Source organism: Echinops telfairi, unplaced genomic scaffold, assembly GCF_000313985.2.
Source record: "Echinops telfairi isolate 266 unplaced genomic scaffold, ASM31398v2 ScPeMD7_7463;HRSCAF=8501, whole genome shotgun sequence".
Lineage (NCBI taxonomy): Eukaryota > Metazoa > Chordata > Mammalia > Afrosoricida > Tenrecidae > Echinops > Echinops telfairi.
In genome coordinates, this window is record NW_022111363.1 from 4,263,133 (window position 1) to 4,280,308 (window position 17,176).

The 17,176-nt window shown below is 47.5% G+C and overlaps 1 protein-coding gene across 1 annotated transcript in view; it reads right to left on the minus strand.

Moving 5' to 3' along the window:
* PAFAH1B2 (platelet activating factor acetylhydrolase 1b catalytic subunit 2) overlaps window positions 1-8,404 on the minus strand; it is a 27,971-nt gene extending 19,567 nt beyond the window's left edge. The window contains exon 1 of the mRNA XM_045283607.1: window positions 8,271-8,404. The gene's annotated coding sequence lies outside the window, so the exon portion shown is untranslated. The remainder of the gene's footprint in view (window positions 1-8,270) is intronic.
* Window positions 8,405-17,176: the final 8,772 nt, after the last annotated feature.

Sequence of the window (17,176 nt, forward strand, 5' to 3'; positions counted from 1 at the left end):
TATCGAGACTACTTCTGAGCAATTCTGGAGAGTATACACCACAGACATGAGAAGACATTTCACATATGCAAAAGACATGGAAAGAAAAAATTCTGGTGTTGGGGGAAAGGTGGGGCTTATGTTAATTTTACCTCCCAAATTTGGTCTTTCCACAAGCCATGGTGTTTTCAAGCACTTCCTGTGCATGTGAAAGCTGGACACTGAACAAGGAAGACTGAAGGTGTGGTGCATTTGAGTGACGGTGCTGGAGAAGACTACTGAAAGTACTGTGGACTGCCAAAAGAACAAATCTGTCTGGGAAGAAGTACAGCCAGAATGCTCCTTAGGGGCGAGGATGGTGAGACTGTGTCTCATGTTCTTTGGACATGCTGTCAGGAGAGAGCAGTCCCTGGAGAGGGGGCACTGAAAACGAGGAAGGTCCTTGATGAGATGGACTGACAGGCACAATGGCGGCAGCAATGGGCTCAAAGATAAGAACAATTGTGAGGGTGGCACCGGACCAGGCTGGCATTGTTTGTTCTGTTGTACAAAGGGACCATCAGCACCTGACAACAACAAACCCTCAGTTTTTAAGACCTACTCATGATCACCTCCTAAGAGCCAGGAACAAGGAAGAGGAGCTGGAGTTTGCATTACACACCGAGACCCCCAAAGCTCTGGACACACCTGTTCTCCGGAGGATGCTGAGATTCCTTTGGGCCAGTCTTCACTTTGGGAACCTTCCCAGACCTCACCCTACGCACCTCCTTTAAAATACAGCTGTCATTGTATGTCTAGAGCTGTCTGTGGGTTGTTCCAATCGTGTCACTATTGGACACGATGACAAAATGGAGTCTGGCAATGAGTTTGCTCTGAGCTGCTCCAAGGGAGAAAGAGGAGGCTATCTGTTCCCAAAGGATTTCCATCTTCAAAACCCCAGGGAGCAGTTCTATTCGACCCTACTTGATCTCCCAAGATGAGAATTCACTCGATAGCAGGGAGTTGGGCTCAAGAAAGTACTAAGTGCCCACAGGGCTGCAGTTAAGTGGCCCGTGACCCCTGAACTTGTGACTGGCTCTGAGGGTGAAGATACTCCTAAACCTAAACCTAGAGCTGATCATAATTGAGAGGTGTTCTTGGAAGCCTCCTGAGTGACAAATGGAAGGATATACTTTTAACTTGTGAGTTCTAGCTTCAGGTGGTTAGGGTCAGAGAGAGAGATGCTGCCTTTGCAGCTGATATTAAAACCAAAACACCAAACCCACAGCTACTGGGTCAATTCAATTCCAACTCATAGTGGCCCTAAATAGGGTTTCTTGGGCTGTGGATTCTTATAGGAGCAGAGAGTTTCCTTTTCCTCCCATGGAAGCAATAGTGTGGTTAGGAGAGAAACGAAAAAGGAAAGACTTGTATTTATGCCCATCTGTTAGTATCCTCATAGTCACTTATAGAAAAAAGGAAGACATACTCTTTGTGGGCAATCGATTTTTCATTCCCGAGCCAATGTCAAACACAGCTAAGCTTCCTCAGGAAAGGGACTGGGTGCCACATACTCAGTACGTATTTACTAGGTATGCAAAGCACAGGGGCTGTCGAGGTGGTCGTTTTTCAGAATCCGGAAACAGCCAGCCCTAGACATGGAAGCATGTCTTCACTCATGAAAAATTATTGAAGCAAAGACTAGCAACACGGATTGCCCACACCGGTAAGCCCAATCCTAAATAACACTAGGTCTGAAATAAAATCCTGCTGTTGCCCTTAGCTGCTGTGGAGTTGACAGCAACTCGTGGTGAGATCGTGTGCACAGAGCAGATCCGCTCCAGAGGGTTTTCAAGACTGGGGGTTTTCGGAAGCAGATCGCCACGCTTGTCTGCACAGGCACAGCATGCTAAATCCTGACCACCAGCCTTTTGGCTGGTGACAGAATGCTTAACCAAGCGCCACCCAAACCCAACTCATTACCACAAGGCAATGCTGACTCATAGGTTGCAGGTCATACAATTCCATAGAAGAGGAGGACTGCTCCGGAGGGTCTTAGGGTAGAATCCTGACAGAAGCAGATTGCCCCATCTTTCTCCCCACCAAGCAGCTGGTGAGTCCAGGTCGCTAGTATTTCGATTAATAGTCAAGCACTGAACCACTGAATCACCAGGGCTGGTTCTCTCTCTCTCTCTCTGCGGAGAGCAAATATTGGTGGGAGGGGACATGTAAGTGGTCAAAGTAATCCCTCAAAGCCTAAGATGGATCTGTAAAGTGTAATTCACATAGCATTACATTGCATTAGGTATGAAAGGTAATCTCAAGGTGATTTAAAGTATACAGAAGGATTGTGTCGGTTAGATGCAAACACCATGACATTTCATATAAGGGACTTGGGTACTTGTGAATTTTGGTATCGATGGGGGCTCTCCACCATGTATGGTATTGCAAGTACCAGCAGGGTCACCCAAAGGGAACAGGTTTCAGCAGAGCTTCCAGACTGAAAACAGACACTGAATGAAGGCTGTCTACTTCACAGGAATAAGCCACTGAAAACCCTATGGGTAGGGCTGAAACACTCTCAGTTACTGAAAACCTAATGAACAGAAGCAGAGCATTGCCACAGAGAATGGCAGAAGGACGGTCCCTTAGGCTGAAACCATAAAAACCAAACTCTGCCACTGAGTCGATGCCAACTCATAGCAACCCTATAGGTCAGGGTAGAACTGCCCAAGTTTCCATGACTGTAACTCTTTACAGAAGTAGAAAGCCCCACCCTCCTCCTAAGGAGTGGCTGCTGGTTTGGAACTGCTGACCTTGTGATCAGTAGCCCAACACATCACCAGTATGCCACTAAGCTCCTCAGGAAGGAAGGGACTCAAAATATGATTAAGAGCTGCCTTCTCAAAGTAGAGTCGACCATAATGAGTGGGAAGGAGTAAAGCCTGGGGGAGTATAGCCTTCAGGACCTTCAAACGAGGAGAAGATCTCATTTCGTACATCCATCAATAATCGGATCATGGGATGTATGAAGTATGAATCTAAGAAAAGTGGAAGTTAAAAATGAAACAGGACACATAAAGATCAACACTCTAGTTGTTAGTGAGCTGAAATGGGCTGGTATTGGTGATTTTTAATTAGAAGATAGCATGGTTTACTATGTTGGGAATGACACAATAAAGATGAATGGCGTTGCATGCATGGTCAAAAAGGACATTTCAAAATCTATCTAGTACAGAGTACGTGTGTGTGTACACTACGGTATACACAAAACATATTACCACTAGGGTTCAAGTTCACACACGCATGGATTTATACTAGACAAAAAGCAAGTAAACCTGTCTCAGTGATCAGTGGGTATCTGCAGACAAGTACTCTCAGTAATACACTTCTTAGTTTCCTTAGGGTGCCTTCTAAAAACAAAACAGAGCGATCCAATCCAAACAGTGGTTTCTGAGAGGAATCTACTGGGCCAGTCAAATTCAACAGCAAAGAACAACTCAGAAAGCTGGGGAGACTATTTTAAGAGGGCTCTAAAAGGATAATCTTGGTAGATTGGGTCAAGGTCACAGAAGTAGTTTAAAACTTAAAGATATTTGAAAACTACATTGGTGAGAAAGAGCCTAAGATTATTGTGCCAAGGAAACCCGCCCCCATCATGACCACGCACCTATTCATTCTTCCAGAGTAGCAACCACTGTCCTGTGAGCATTTCACTGGGAAACCTTACCCTACCCCACCACCCTCCAGCCCCAACCTTGCCCCTTCAGGCTGCTTTTTACTCCCCAAACGCAAAGAACATTTCAAAGGAGCACAACTTGAGTGCCTTAAGGAGCCAAGACTGCCCTTTGGACGTGGTATAAATTGAAGAGTGTAGAATTCTTTGGGGGAGAGGGTTAGAGATGAAAACACTGCCATCAGAAGTGACAGATCTTGAGAGAAGACAGACTGAGAAACAACAGCATCACACTTTAATATCTGTTTCATAGAGTTTTCTATGGGTCAATAGCGATCCTTCTTGACTCACCCTCTTATGCTGTCCTGTTCTTCAATCACTTGGCCTCTTCTTGAATCTCTACTGAGAAACTATCTCCTGAAACAAGCTTCCTTATTGTGTACTCTTGTCTGTTGGAAAAGGAACCTTGGTGGCACTGTGGGTTAGACACTGAATTGCTAACCACAAGCTCAGTGGTTCAAACTCATCAGCTGCTCTGAGGGAGTGAGACTGTCTACTCCCATAATGAGATAAGTGAATTACTGCAAGAATTTGCCTGCAGGCACCCATTGATCACAGAGACGTGGTTAAATCATTTTTGCAAACCACGGCACATAAGAACTGAAACCAGATAGCAATACTTTTTGACTCACTCTGGTGTTCCAAGATTGTCTTTTACATTCCCTGGTGCATATACTCCACTGTCAAGATTAATGTTCTTTTAGGATCTCTTCAGATCTTCAGGAGCCCTGCTGGTGCAGTGGGTTTAGCACCCAGCTACTAACTGAAAGGCTGGCAGTACAAACCTACCAGTGGCTCCCCAAAAGAAAGATCAGGCAGTCGGCTTCTGTAGATTTACAGCTTCAGAAAGCCTATTCTTCCCTTTAGGGCCATTTAAGTCCCAATCTACTTGACAGTAGTGGAGTTTTCTTAGATCTATGATCAATTTACAGACACAGATTTTCAGAACTCAACCAACAAGTAAACTGATCTAAAATAATCACTGCAATACACATTTGCTAAGAACTTACTGCTTACAAGACATTGTTTTAGTTTTTTTGTTATTAAAGACAACTGAAGTTCAAAGAGATTAAAGAGATGCGCTTCATGAGTAGGAGAGCTGGGATGTGAACTCAGGCTAAACTCACTTCTAGACCCGATTTACTTCTCCCCACATGTTCCACTGAATATTCAATGCAGAGGGCATTAGGCTTTTATATAGAAAAGCTTGTATGGGACCATAAGGAGCCCTATGGAAAAGCATTGGGCTGTCAATTTCAAGGCCAGCAGTTCAAACCCTCCAGCTGCTTCCTGGCGTCACTGCTCCTCTATAGCTCGGTAGCCTGGGAAAACCTAAATAAAGTCTGTGACTCCGGCTCAAATTAATGGCAGTGAGTTTGGCTTTGGGTTTGTGAAAGCGATACATCTGAACTTAGCAAGTTGATTTGCTATTTTCTATGAAAACCTACTTTCTGAGCAGAACACTTCAACCTTGGTCCTAAATCTCTTCACAGGAAAAATAACAAAAATTACTTGGGCACAGAAACTGGGGAACAAAATATCATGTATTTCAGGTTACAGAGCAGGTATGATTGGGAGATGTAAAAATATTCCCAATTATCTGGTCTCCCTGCCCCCTTAACTATGAACCCTGGTGGTGCTGTAAGATAAGCAATGGGCTGCTCAGTCAAACCCCCCCTCTCCCCCCACAACCAGCCATTCCGTGTGTGGGACAAAGATGCAGCTCTCTGCTCCTGGAAAGATGTACCACCTTGGAAATCCTCTCCAGGGCTGCTCGGAGTCCAAATGGACTCCACAGCAGTGGGTGGTGGGTTCGCCATGAATACTTTCTTTTTCCTCCAGAAGAGCAAAGAATCTGAGGGAAAGCTTGTTTCTTTGTGCCTCAGACACTTGAGTTTTGTCTGATTTTGCCAAATGAAAAATCTTACAATACAAAGTAGCTTTCCTAGTTTTACTGATGCCTGTGCGTTGGTAACATTTTCAAATAGAAGGGAAAGGAAAACGGAGCCACAAACACATGCTAGCCCTGAGAACCAGGAGGAAATGTACAATTCCTCAAAACTCTACAGCTGCCCAGTCAGTTTCAACTCACAGCACAGCTACAGGACAGGGCAGAACCGCCCATGTGAGCGTCTGAGACTGTAGCTACAGGAGTAGAAAGCCTCATTTTCTCCACAGGGCAGGTGGTGGTTTTGAATTGCTAACCTATCCCTTAGCAGCCCAAACTGTATCCACTATGCCACCTGGAGACAACATATTCTTTAAAGTAAAAATGAAGAATGAGTCAGGGAGCAAAAAAATAAAAAAAGACTGAGTCAGGAACTGCTACCTAGATAGCAGGCTGTGTTCAAACTCACGGCCATCAAGCCACTTCCGAAATCAGAGCAACCTTAAAAGAAAGGGTAGAACTGCCCCTGTGGGTTTCTGAGCTTGTCAGTCTTCTATCTCCTGCAGAGTGGCTGGTGGTCTTGAACTGCGGACCTTGTAGTTAGCAGCCCAAGGTATAACCTAATACGCCACCAGGGATTCTCAGACTGTGCTCACTCACATACTCCACTGAGTTGATTCTAACTCAGAGCAACCTTACAGGACAGGGAGAACTGCTCCTGCTGATTTCCAAGACTGAACTCTTTAGAGTGGAAAATGTCATCTTTCCCATGGGGCGGCTGGTAGTTTCGAACTGCCAAGCCTCCTTCCGGTTAGCAGCTCAAGGAGTAACCCACTTTACCACCAAAGCTCCTCTCAGACTGTGGCAGGCCATAAAAATCTGGGCAACTTTTGGGTGCCCTGCCTCAGGTAGAAGGCAAGATTAAAACAGAGAGATCTTCAGAATGGAGAAAGCAGTAATCGGTGATTTTTTAAGAAGGAACCCACTGAGAGATGTGATTTCCATCTAGCTTACTGATTCATAGTCATTGCACAGTGGAGCAAACCATTCCCTTCCGACAGGCAACACAACAGCGAGCGCATTTGGAACAACCTACACTGGAGGTTTCATTTCCAGTGTCCCTACTGTCTCCATCTTCTGTACTTGGACCATAACAGTATAATACCAGTATTTAACAGTAAAGTACCAGAATTCCAGCATTGTAGAAGGCCATTTTTAAACAAAAGAATTACAAATTCTCAAACTGAGTGGGATGTTTCTTTCTTTAATTGTTTTTTCTATTTCTTTAACCCTAACCCTAGGGATATTTCTTTTCAACCAGGATACAGTTCCGGGTGGGGGGAGAGTGGGGGCTGCACTTCATTGTCACAGGGAGTTGGCAAGGTTAATCTGAAAAGGAAGGCGGTGCTTCATCCTGAATCCAGCACATCCATAATTTATCATCCAATGCACAGGCCAAGAAATTAACACACAATCATTTGCTCTGCCCGGGCTAGGCTAATCTACACAGAGGGAGCCTCTATGCACCCAGGAGAAGAACTTAAAGATACAAAGTTGTCTTTAGGTCTCCTGCTGAGTCAACAGGATGGTTTCTAGGATGGTACATCTTTATGGGGGCAGACGCATTTTTCTCCCATAGAGCTAGCTGCTGGTGGGTTTGAAATTCCCAGCCTACCCTGCTGGCCCAATGCGTACCCTACCAGGCCACCATCCCAGTCTCAGGGCAGCTAGTCCTCTGTTTCCTTTCACCTTTGTCTACACCTTTACCTATCACCCAAACTCCTCATATTTAAAGCTGATCAAATGAGTCCCCAGGTGGGTCCAGGTGGACTTCCCTGTCTCTTTTAAAAAGAATATTGTTTGTACATAAATTCTGGAAGTCCTGCTTTGGAAAGCTGATGTAAGGAGCAGGAAGTCTTCATGCCTGCGATCAATCAAACCTATAAACCCGTGAACCGGGAGTAAGGCACTTAAAAAAACCTCCCTCCTAGCTGGTTAACAAGCTGCATGACCTGGGGTAAAGCACCCACCGCTCTGAGTCTCCCGTCTCTAAAATGGGGTGCTAGACTGGACGGTCCCCTAGGAAATAATCGCTTCTGAGTCATGACAGTCTAGGGGGTCTTTTGAATACGTTGGAGGAGGAAATGGAGAAGTTGCGGAAGAGTTGAAATTTTTCCACGAAAGAGGGAGGAAAAAGTGCCTGGTTCAAATAGAGCCGAGTGACTGGTTAGGGCCCACGTAATGGCCCCCGGGAAAAGAGCGAGATGGGTCAGAGGTTCAACCTCAGGGACGGAGGCAACAGCTGAGCCCGAGACGAGAACTGCTACAGATGGTACGGGCAGGAGCGACCAGCGGCCAAGGGGAGGCCTACTCCAGGGGGTGTGGACGCGAAGGGGGTCGGCCTGCCGCGACCATCCTCAACCGGGAAAGGCGGGGCTGAGCAACCGGCTGGCGGCAGCGGGAAACCGACAGGTTTGGGAGCGGGGTGCGGGTGAAAGGCTCTCCAGGGATGGCGAGCGGCCGGGGAGGTCCCGGGCGGCTGGAGAGCCAACGCCGCGCCCGCGGAGAAGGCGCGCGCGGGAGACCCCCAAGGGCCCGGCGGGGAAGTGGTGGCGCGGGGGGGAGGGGCGCCGGGCCGTGGGGGAGGGGAGATCGCGGGCTTCTCACAATAACAAATCGCAGCCTCACCTCTAAGTCACCGGCTCCTGGCGACTCTGGATGCACTCACTCAGGTAAAGGGTCCGTGCGGGCCCCAAGCGGCTGCGGCGTCGGCGGGTGGCGCGTCTGTCGCTCCCTCGCTCAGTCCCGGCGGCCCCGCTCCGACGCGTCCCTCCTCCGGCCCCAGCACCAGCAGCAGCGCCTCCACTTCCGGTTCCCCTGCCACTCAGGCAAATGGACCCCGGAAGTCCCGCCCCCACGCCGCCCGGCCCGTGCGTGGCCTCTGGCGCTCGGCTCTCACCCGCTGCGGGAGCCGGCTGCGGACGCCCAGGTGTCCGGCCCCGCCCCGCGGGGTTCCCCGCTTTGTTCTCCATCCTGCCTTCTGTTGTGCAGGTCGTCTGCAGGACTTGGATTGGCCTTCATCTTTCCTGCAGCTGCATCCCTCAAGCCTGCGTTAATGTCACTGCTGGGCGGCGATGGCCTTCGGGACCTCACTCTGACGCCATTCCCCTGCCACCCAGCCAACCTGGCTTCCTTCCCCACCCCATGAAATGACCCTGATCGCCGAACGAGGGAGGGCAGAACTCCCCCAAGGTTAATAAAACAGCCCCTGCAATTACGAGAAGGGGAACCGTTCTGTGCGTGAACGCACGGAAACGTCGTCACCACCTCGGACTTCGTAGGTGGATAACACCCCTCCGCCTTAAAGACTGTCCTTAAAGATCCATCCCGTTTAAGGAAAGATATTAACATATGAAGTCAATACGGAAAAGATTATATAAATAAATGATGGATAACTGCAGGAGCTGCAAAGCAGCGCGGGGAAACGTTGCTGTGGATTTCTATCTTTAGCGACCCCATACAAAAGAGGGGGTGCGAAAAATGCGGGCTTACCTTGTGCACCGGCTTAGCGGAGCCAGACCGGGAACTGGCCCTTTAAGAAAGGATCAGAGGCCTTCCCCCCAAGCAGGGGAAGCCACACAACCTTCCAGAGCTGGAAAACTGGATCAAGGGATTTTGATTTTGCTCACAAAACTAGGATTACGGTAAAATCCTAGAAGCCTAAGGTTTTCGGATACAGAACAATACTTTTCAGATCACCTCTGTTATCAAACGTTCCTAAATTCTCTCAGGCGTATATAGTCCAAAATAATTTCATCATCATAGAAAACGATTTTACATTGCTAATTTACCTTGGAATTCTCTTGCGGATCCTCACACAATATGTGACACACCAGTAGGTGCACAGTAAATGTTGTTGTAGTGTTTTATTGAAAAGAATTAGTGTCTGGGGGACTCAAATGATAGTATAAGGAGCAGCCAACAAATACACTGAGAGCGGAAGAGAAACCTCATGGACTATTTGCCAGAGATAAACCCATCGGAGGCTGCACGTGCCAGTGTCAACACACAACACACTTTAATGCATTGCTTGTTTCTCACACTCTCTTCCCTGCTGCACGGAACTTTGTCCTGTGGATTTCCAACACCCGGCATGATGTGTGATCCAAAGCAGACTCGAATGAAATACTGTTGAATCCTTACATGGCCTCTCGTTCTGCTTCCTTGTTACCAGCCTTTTAAGAAACATAAACCCGGGAGGAGGTGTGCCTCTAGGAAACCTTTTTAAAAACAAGAAATCCTTTCTGTTTAGTCAGTTCTGACTCACAGCAGTCCCACGCATGTGTCAGAGTAGAACAATGCCCCGTGTGCTTTCAAGGGCCGGTCTTTTTATTTCTATTTTTTTCTTCCAAGGAGCCTCTGAGTGGATCGAACCCGCAATGTGTCAGTTAACAGCTGAGCACTGTGACATGAGACAGGGTATAAGTGGGATGAGAGATGTGACACTGTGGGGGTGTTGACTAATGACACAAAAGACGTGTGTGAATTGCGAAATGGAAAACCAATTTGCTCTGTACTCTTTCACCCACTTCACAACAAAAAGTTAAAACAAATGAAAACTAGTTGAGCTAGTCTTATCATTTGCACCACTCCAGGATGCATAGCTCCAAAAACGGAACTCACTGCCCAGGAGTCAAGTCCCACACATTGGGACCCTCCAGGGGAGGGTAGAACTGCCCGCTGTGACTTTCCGAGGCTGTCAATCTTTACATGAACAGAAGCCTCTTCTCTCTCCCATGGAGTGACAGGTGGATTTGAACTGCTGCCATTGCAGTTCACAGCCCGATGCACAACCCACTATGTTACCAGAGCTCCTCAAGGAGGCTCTTAACTAAAACTCCAAACTTGCTGCCATCCAATGCGAACTCATAGTGACCCTACAGGACAAGGTAGAACTGCCTCCCTTAGTTTCTGAGACTACCGGTAACTCTTTATGTGAGTAGATATCCCCGTCTTTCTTCCGAGGAGCAGCTAGTAGTTTTGAACTGTTGACTTTGAGATTAGCAGCCCAATGTGTAACCACTCCAGCACCGGGGCTCCCAGGCACGCACTATTAGGTCTGTGAAAACAGCCTCAGCAAATTTCTAAACGCCTTTACAATCCATACAATTTTTTGTGTGTTTGAGCAAAATCTCAATGTCACTGAACTCTGAGATTCTTTTTAAGTTTGTCTCCTCAATTTGTGTTGGCATTCTAAACAATTCTTTTTATTATTTTGTTTTATATTAAAGGAAAGTTGTCTTGTGGAAAGGCTAGGCTTTAGTTTGCCCTAGTTTCTTGTTTTAGGGCCACTGTTTATTTCACTTCTTCAAGCCTTTGTTTCTCTCTCTCTCTGTTTTTACAGTTTTATTAGCACATAATCCACATATCATACAATTCAATAACTCAATCATATTAAGAGGAATTGTACAATCATTACCATAATCAACTTTAGAACGTCCCCCCTTTTTTTACATGGTTCAATCGCTTTTTAAAATGAGTTGTGTAATCACAATCAGTTCTGCGCTCCTTCCCACTGGGACTTTGTTTCTTAGTCTTTAAGAGAAAGGGGCTGGACCAGATAATGGCTAATGCCCTTTCTATCTCTAACTTCCACCCTTCCCCTGGGCTGCATGTGTGAACATAATTCTGGTGACTTGCACTCCATTCACGATCCTATCTCGCCGCCTCTCGCTTCCCACAAACAAGCCCCTCCTCCTCCCCCTCCCAGGCCACAGTCTGTTTTCTCCATCCAGTCCTTGTTAACACAAAAAAAATAGCTCATTTCTGACCAAGAAATGAACCGACTGAAAATTATCCCTTGATAGTTTGCCCTTGGGCTTGCCCTTCCATTAGGGCCAGTTGTTGGTGTTAGGTGCCATCTAGTCAGCTCTGACCCATAAGCCCAACAGCACAAAAACTGCCCGGTCCTGTGCCAGCCTCACCATTGTTCCCAAGGGATCTGTAATTTATATGACTTCTGATTACTGGTGATTTACTGATAAAATTCTTACCTTCCACTGGGGAGACGAGGAGCCTTGATGGCATAGTGGTTACAAGGTCAGCAGTTCAAAACCACCAGCCTCTCCAAGGGAGAAAGATGGGGCTTTTTTACTCTTGTAAAGAGTTATAGTCTCACAGTGTAAGAGGGGAAATAACAACAATAATATACAATTGATCAAGGATTCATAAGGATGGGAGGGGGGCGGGAAGAGGAGCTGACACCAAGGGCTCAAGTAGAAAGGAAATGTCTTGGAAATGTTGATGGCGACACATGGACAGAGGCGGAACTGAGGAACAGGGATGGAGAGATGGACACACTGACAGGACAAGGGAGAGGAGGAACAGAAATGACTTTATTAGGCGGGAGGGGTAAGGAGCTCCCGGACAAGGTTCCATGACCTAGGCCAATAGGTCAGGGAAGTCATGCTCAGCAGCTGGGGGCGAGGGCTTTTAAAGGGGTGGTGAGGAATGTATGGCAATGATGGCAATCAGCATATGGGGTCTGGAAACTCCAAGAATTGCTTGTAGACTGCTCGCAGCTTTCTTTGAACCCAGAACATCTGGTTTCACTGGTTATCTTATCTGGCGGTTATCTTATCGGGCACCGGCTACTGCTGACTTTTGGGATGTGCAGGGAAGCATGTGCAGGGCCCAGAACTGCTTCAGTTTAGTCCAAACAGGGGCTGCCTAGTTCGGACCCGGCCCAAACATTCCAAACTTCTTAATATTGGTAATGCGGTGACGTTTTTTTGTCTTAACTACTTCCTGTTGAGATAGGGCGAAGAAGGGGGGCATTACGAGTTGGAAGGTTCGGAGGCGGGCCAGTCAGCAGCGGACTGTAAGGGTGAAGAAGCTGATTGAAGGTCAGGTTGGAGATATCTTTCATCGATTCCTGCAAGAATCTAAACACACACAGAGCTAAGAGCAAAAGCACACAGATTATTATCAGAGGCCGTAACCCAGGACAGGGCAGGATTTTGAAACCATGAGAAGCTGGTGGTGCTCCACTGACGTTTCCTGATTTTATTGGCCATGGTGCGGAATCCCTTAACATTTTGTTTAACTATGTCCGATTCATTAATATAATAACAGTCTTTATGTAGAAACATGCATGTTCCTCTTTTATCTGCTGTTAATAAATCGAGAGCTTGGTGATTTTGTAGGGTGACTTGTGCTAAAGATGTTAACTGCCTTTGGAGGGAGACAAGAGAGTTATCAGTTTGATGTTTTTTTTGCAATGGATGATGGCTGCTTTTGCTGGCAGCTGAGGAGCCCGTAAGAGATTAACTATTAATTTACTGTTTACTATGGGGGACCCTTTGGTAGTCAGAAAATCCCTGCTCCTTCCAGACGCTGACATGACAGTGAGCTATAAGGAACGCATAATTAGAATCAGAATATATATTAGCCGTTTTTTCCTTTAGCTAGATGGAGAGCTCAAGTGAGAGCAACAAGTTTTGTTTTTTTGGAAGTAGTTTTTATTGGGAGGCGTGCAGCTTTCCAGACTTGGTCAAGTGAGAGGACAGCATACGCAGCCTGCCGTTGCCCCCTGGGCATCTACGACAGAACTGCCATCAACAAAGGTAGATCTGGGTTAGGATACGGTTGATCAGCGAGTCTGAGTCAGGGCAGTGTTAGTTCCTCAACTGCCTGGGGGCAGGAGTGACCACTAAGTTCCAGCGGGTCTAGGAGCTGGGGCAAGAGGGTTGCTGGGTTTAAAGAGGGAGCCTGGCGCAGAGTTATGTTAGGGTGTTCAATAAACATGCGACAGATTTTCTGCAAGCGGCTTGGAGACAGCAAAGACAGGACTCAGTGTGAGAGGAGGTCCTGCAGCCTGTGGGGATAGGCTTTCCCTGGGTTAACTTTAGGGCTCTTTTGGTGAGGGCAGTGGCTGCCGCCAGGGCCCGGAGGCAGGGTTGCCAACCTCTGACTGTCATATTTAGATGCTTAGACAGACAAGCTATAGGGGATAGAGCGGGCCCCAGGGGCTGAGCCAGGACTCCGACTGCTGTGCCTTGTTTTTTTTTGCCTGTGTAGAGTAAAAAAGGTTTGGCAGGGTTTGGTAGATGAAGGGGTAGGGGTGAAGAAGGGCATGTCGTAGTTTGTTAAAGGCAGCTTTGACTTAGAGTTAAACTCAGAATGATGGGGGTGGGGCACAGGCTTAAACAGCAGCGGAATGAGAAGTGTGTCTTGGAGGGAGAGAGAAGTTAAGGGAGTTGGGCCGGGTCTGCTTTAGATCGGTTTTAGGAGGGGCTGCAGGTAAAGGCAAAGGAATGTTGACAAGTTGGGCTAAAGGGGGTGGTGAAAAAGGTATAGTGGAAGGGAGGATGTGAGACAAAAGAGTATAGGGGTCGGGAGCTACCGGGTGTATGGAGATAACAGCTTCGTTAATGAGGTGCAGGTCCTGGACCAAGCAATAAGTACCATTTGGTTTCTTACTGGTAAGATTGGAGTGTTGCAGGGAGAGTGGGTAGGAGTAATGAGGTTGTTAGAAAGGAGGCGTTGTATAATGGGTTAACATTGGGAGGCAATGAGGTCTGTAGGGCCAGTTCTTCCAGGTTGGGTGACAGAAGGGGAAGGAGCAGAGGTGCTGTGAGACCAAAAGTAAGGTGTAAGGAGGTTCTTAACTTATTTTAAATGTTTCTTACCAACAGAGGGATTATAAGGAAGCAATGAGTAAAGGGCTAGTACACCTGGGGCAGGTAGGCTTGCCATAAATATCCATGACTGAGATTGAGGAAGGACTGCCTAGCCCTGAAAATGAGGGCAGGTCAGAAAAGAGAGCTTCTGTGTAAGAAGGAAATTTACTCACCCAATACCTTGAGCAATACCCAGGCTTGGCGAGGGTGACGGGGGTCCAGTCAGGGTCCCTTCAGTCTTTGGCCAATCCCAGCAGGGCCAACGGTGGGTCAGGAATTGGAAGGACAGTCCCCCCACGTGGAGACACAAAGGGCCTGTCGCTTTCCCAAGGTCAGTCAGACTTCCAGTGTCCACTTTGACCTCACGCCGGGCAGGGTTTGGTTGGAGCTTTAGGCCTGGGGCACTTCTGTGACCAGTGCCCTTCTCTGCATTGAAGCAGGCACCAGGTGGCAGTCGTTGTTCCCATACACCCTTGCCCCACGCTGCCCTTCTGGGGCCTCTGGGGAATCGCCAGCCACAGGGTTGCTACTAAGGCTTGGGTTGGAAACTTTCCTTCTGCCGGAACCAGGCATCACGGGCTGCCTGCCTGCTCCTCAGGGCTGTTAGAACCTTAAATGCCATATTCGCTAAATCTCAGACCGGGGTTTGAGGGCCTTTCTTCTGCCTTTTTAAACGTTTAATATAAAGCATCAGTTAAGCAAAAAAAAGCATCAGTTAAGCAGCTTAAAAAGGTGGCTGAGTTCTTGTCAGGCTTTTGAGTAATCTTAAGATGATCAAAATTGACTCCTATATGGGAAATGGCCTGAAGCCAAGTCCGGGCACACTGAAGCATTTTATTACAGCAGATATGTCTGTCCCTACCTATTTGATTGTTAATTTGATAACTTTAGCCAGGTTTTTGTCTGGGAACCGCCTACTTCAGGGTGGGTCAAATGAACCTGGTCAGAGTGCTTCTAAACAGTGAGAAAAATGCGTTCCCTCTTATCTGAGGTTAGGGTAGAGGGAAGGATGACAAAAATATCATGCCAGAACAAATCACAAGCTTGAGTTAAATATCGAAACTCCTTAATATAGGTGGTGGGATTGTTAGTTCTCTCTGGAGTTAGATATACCTCAGTCCTTGGCTCCGTGAGAGAAAGAATTCATGCCGAAGCCTGGTTTGTGATCCAAGTGAGTTTTATGAGCGTTAGAAGAAGTTTCAGGTTTACACAGGCACCAACAGGACTCCTCCCGAACATGCAGCCTGCCTGGAAACTGCTTGGTGTCACACAAAAGTCTCCCAAGGTTCTCCCAAAATTCTCCCAAAGTTCTGCCGGTCGACTCCGGGCTCCTGCCTTTTCAATGATTTCACAGGGAGGCGTGGTAAACGACCCCATTGGCTGAATTGAATTCACCTGGCCTAGGTGGGCCAATCCAGGTTCAGTGCCCACCCATGCGTACCTGGCGGGAAACCTGAACCTCTGAACACATGCAGTATGCCACTCCTTTGTTTCCGTAGCTTGACCCTCTGGGCGTGTGTTAACGGACATTCCCCAGCCCTACGCTAGTCGACCTAACATTCCCCCCTGAAGAGATATGGACCCAAATCTTCGGGGTACTGGGCGACGACATCTCTAGCTACTTCCTGCTAACAAAAGGCGCGAAGTGGGTTTTTGGGTCCATACCCTCCTACTCTGTTAGAAAGGGTTGTCCATTCAGGGCCCAGAATGGATCTGGTCAAGGTGGTGGTCCTGGAGCCGGTACACTCAGTTCAGAGGCCTTGGTAACCTGAGAACTTCGGGAAAAACAAACAGACAAACAGTTTAAGTGAGACAAGGGTAAGATTGTTAAGGTGGAAGTGCCCTTGAAGTTAGGTTAGTGTCACAGGAAATTAATAGAAATCTTAGGACTAACAGGCATGAGTGTTTGGTTACAATAAACACAGGAACAGGGTAAAGACATTCACTGGCCTAAAGGCTGTGAGGGGTCTGAGGTAGAATCACCTGTGTAGCCCTCATCTGTCCTGGGGTGGCGATGAAATACCATCCTAAGACCGTCCAGTGGCTCACAGGAGTATTTGTCTGCAGCCTCTGCCTCGGAAGGGTCAGATGGTGTTGGTTTCCAGGGTTTCACCCATGTATGGTGGATCCAAGCACTCTGCCCTGGAACTTTGACAGAAGTGGGCATAGAGAGAATTACTGGCAAACGTAATTCTCCAAACTGGCTGGAGTTGGGAATTAGGGCACCCATCCTTCCAAGTTTTGATAAGAACTAGATCTCCCGGCTGACACAAGGGTGGTAACTTTTCCTCCCCTTGGGTCTGAGTGAGCCCAAACTGATGGAATACCTCCTGACATTGGGCTACTTGGGTGGCATATTGCTGTGTTAAGGCTACCTCAGGGTCTATAGCTGGTTCTGTTATAAGAAAAGGCCAACCATATAAAACTTCATAGGGGCTCAAACACGTAGATTGCCGTGGGGCAATCCTAAGACGTAGCAGAGCTATGGGTAGTGCATCTTTCCAGCTAATCTGAGTTTCTTGTGTCAGCTTTCTGAGGGTGAACTTCAGGTGTTGATTAATTCTCTCTACCTGCCCTGATCACTGAGGTCTCCTGGCACAGTGGAGACGATAGGTTATTCCCAAGTGTTGGGAGACTGCCTGAGTGATTTGGGAGATGCAAGCAGGCCCATTATCACTCTGCAGCGATTTGGGAAGCCCAAATCGAGGAATTATTTTCTGAAGATTTCTAGCCACTTCATGAGCCTTCTCAGTGCGGGTGAGATATGCTTCAATCCACCTAGTGAAGGTGTCTAGAAACACCAGAAGATACTTAAATCCCTGAGCAGCAGGAACCTGGGTAAAATCCATCTGCCTGTCTTCCCCAGGGTAGGATCCCTTGCGCTGGACAGGTTGAGCAAGGTGACTTCTGAGC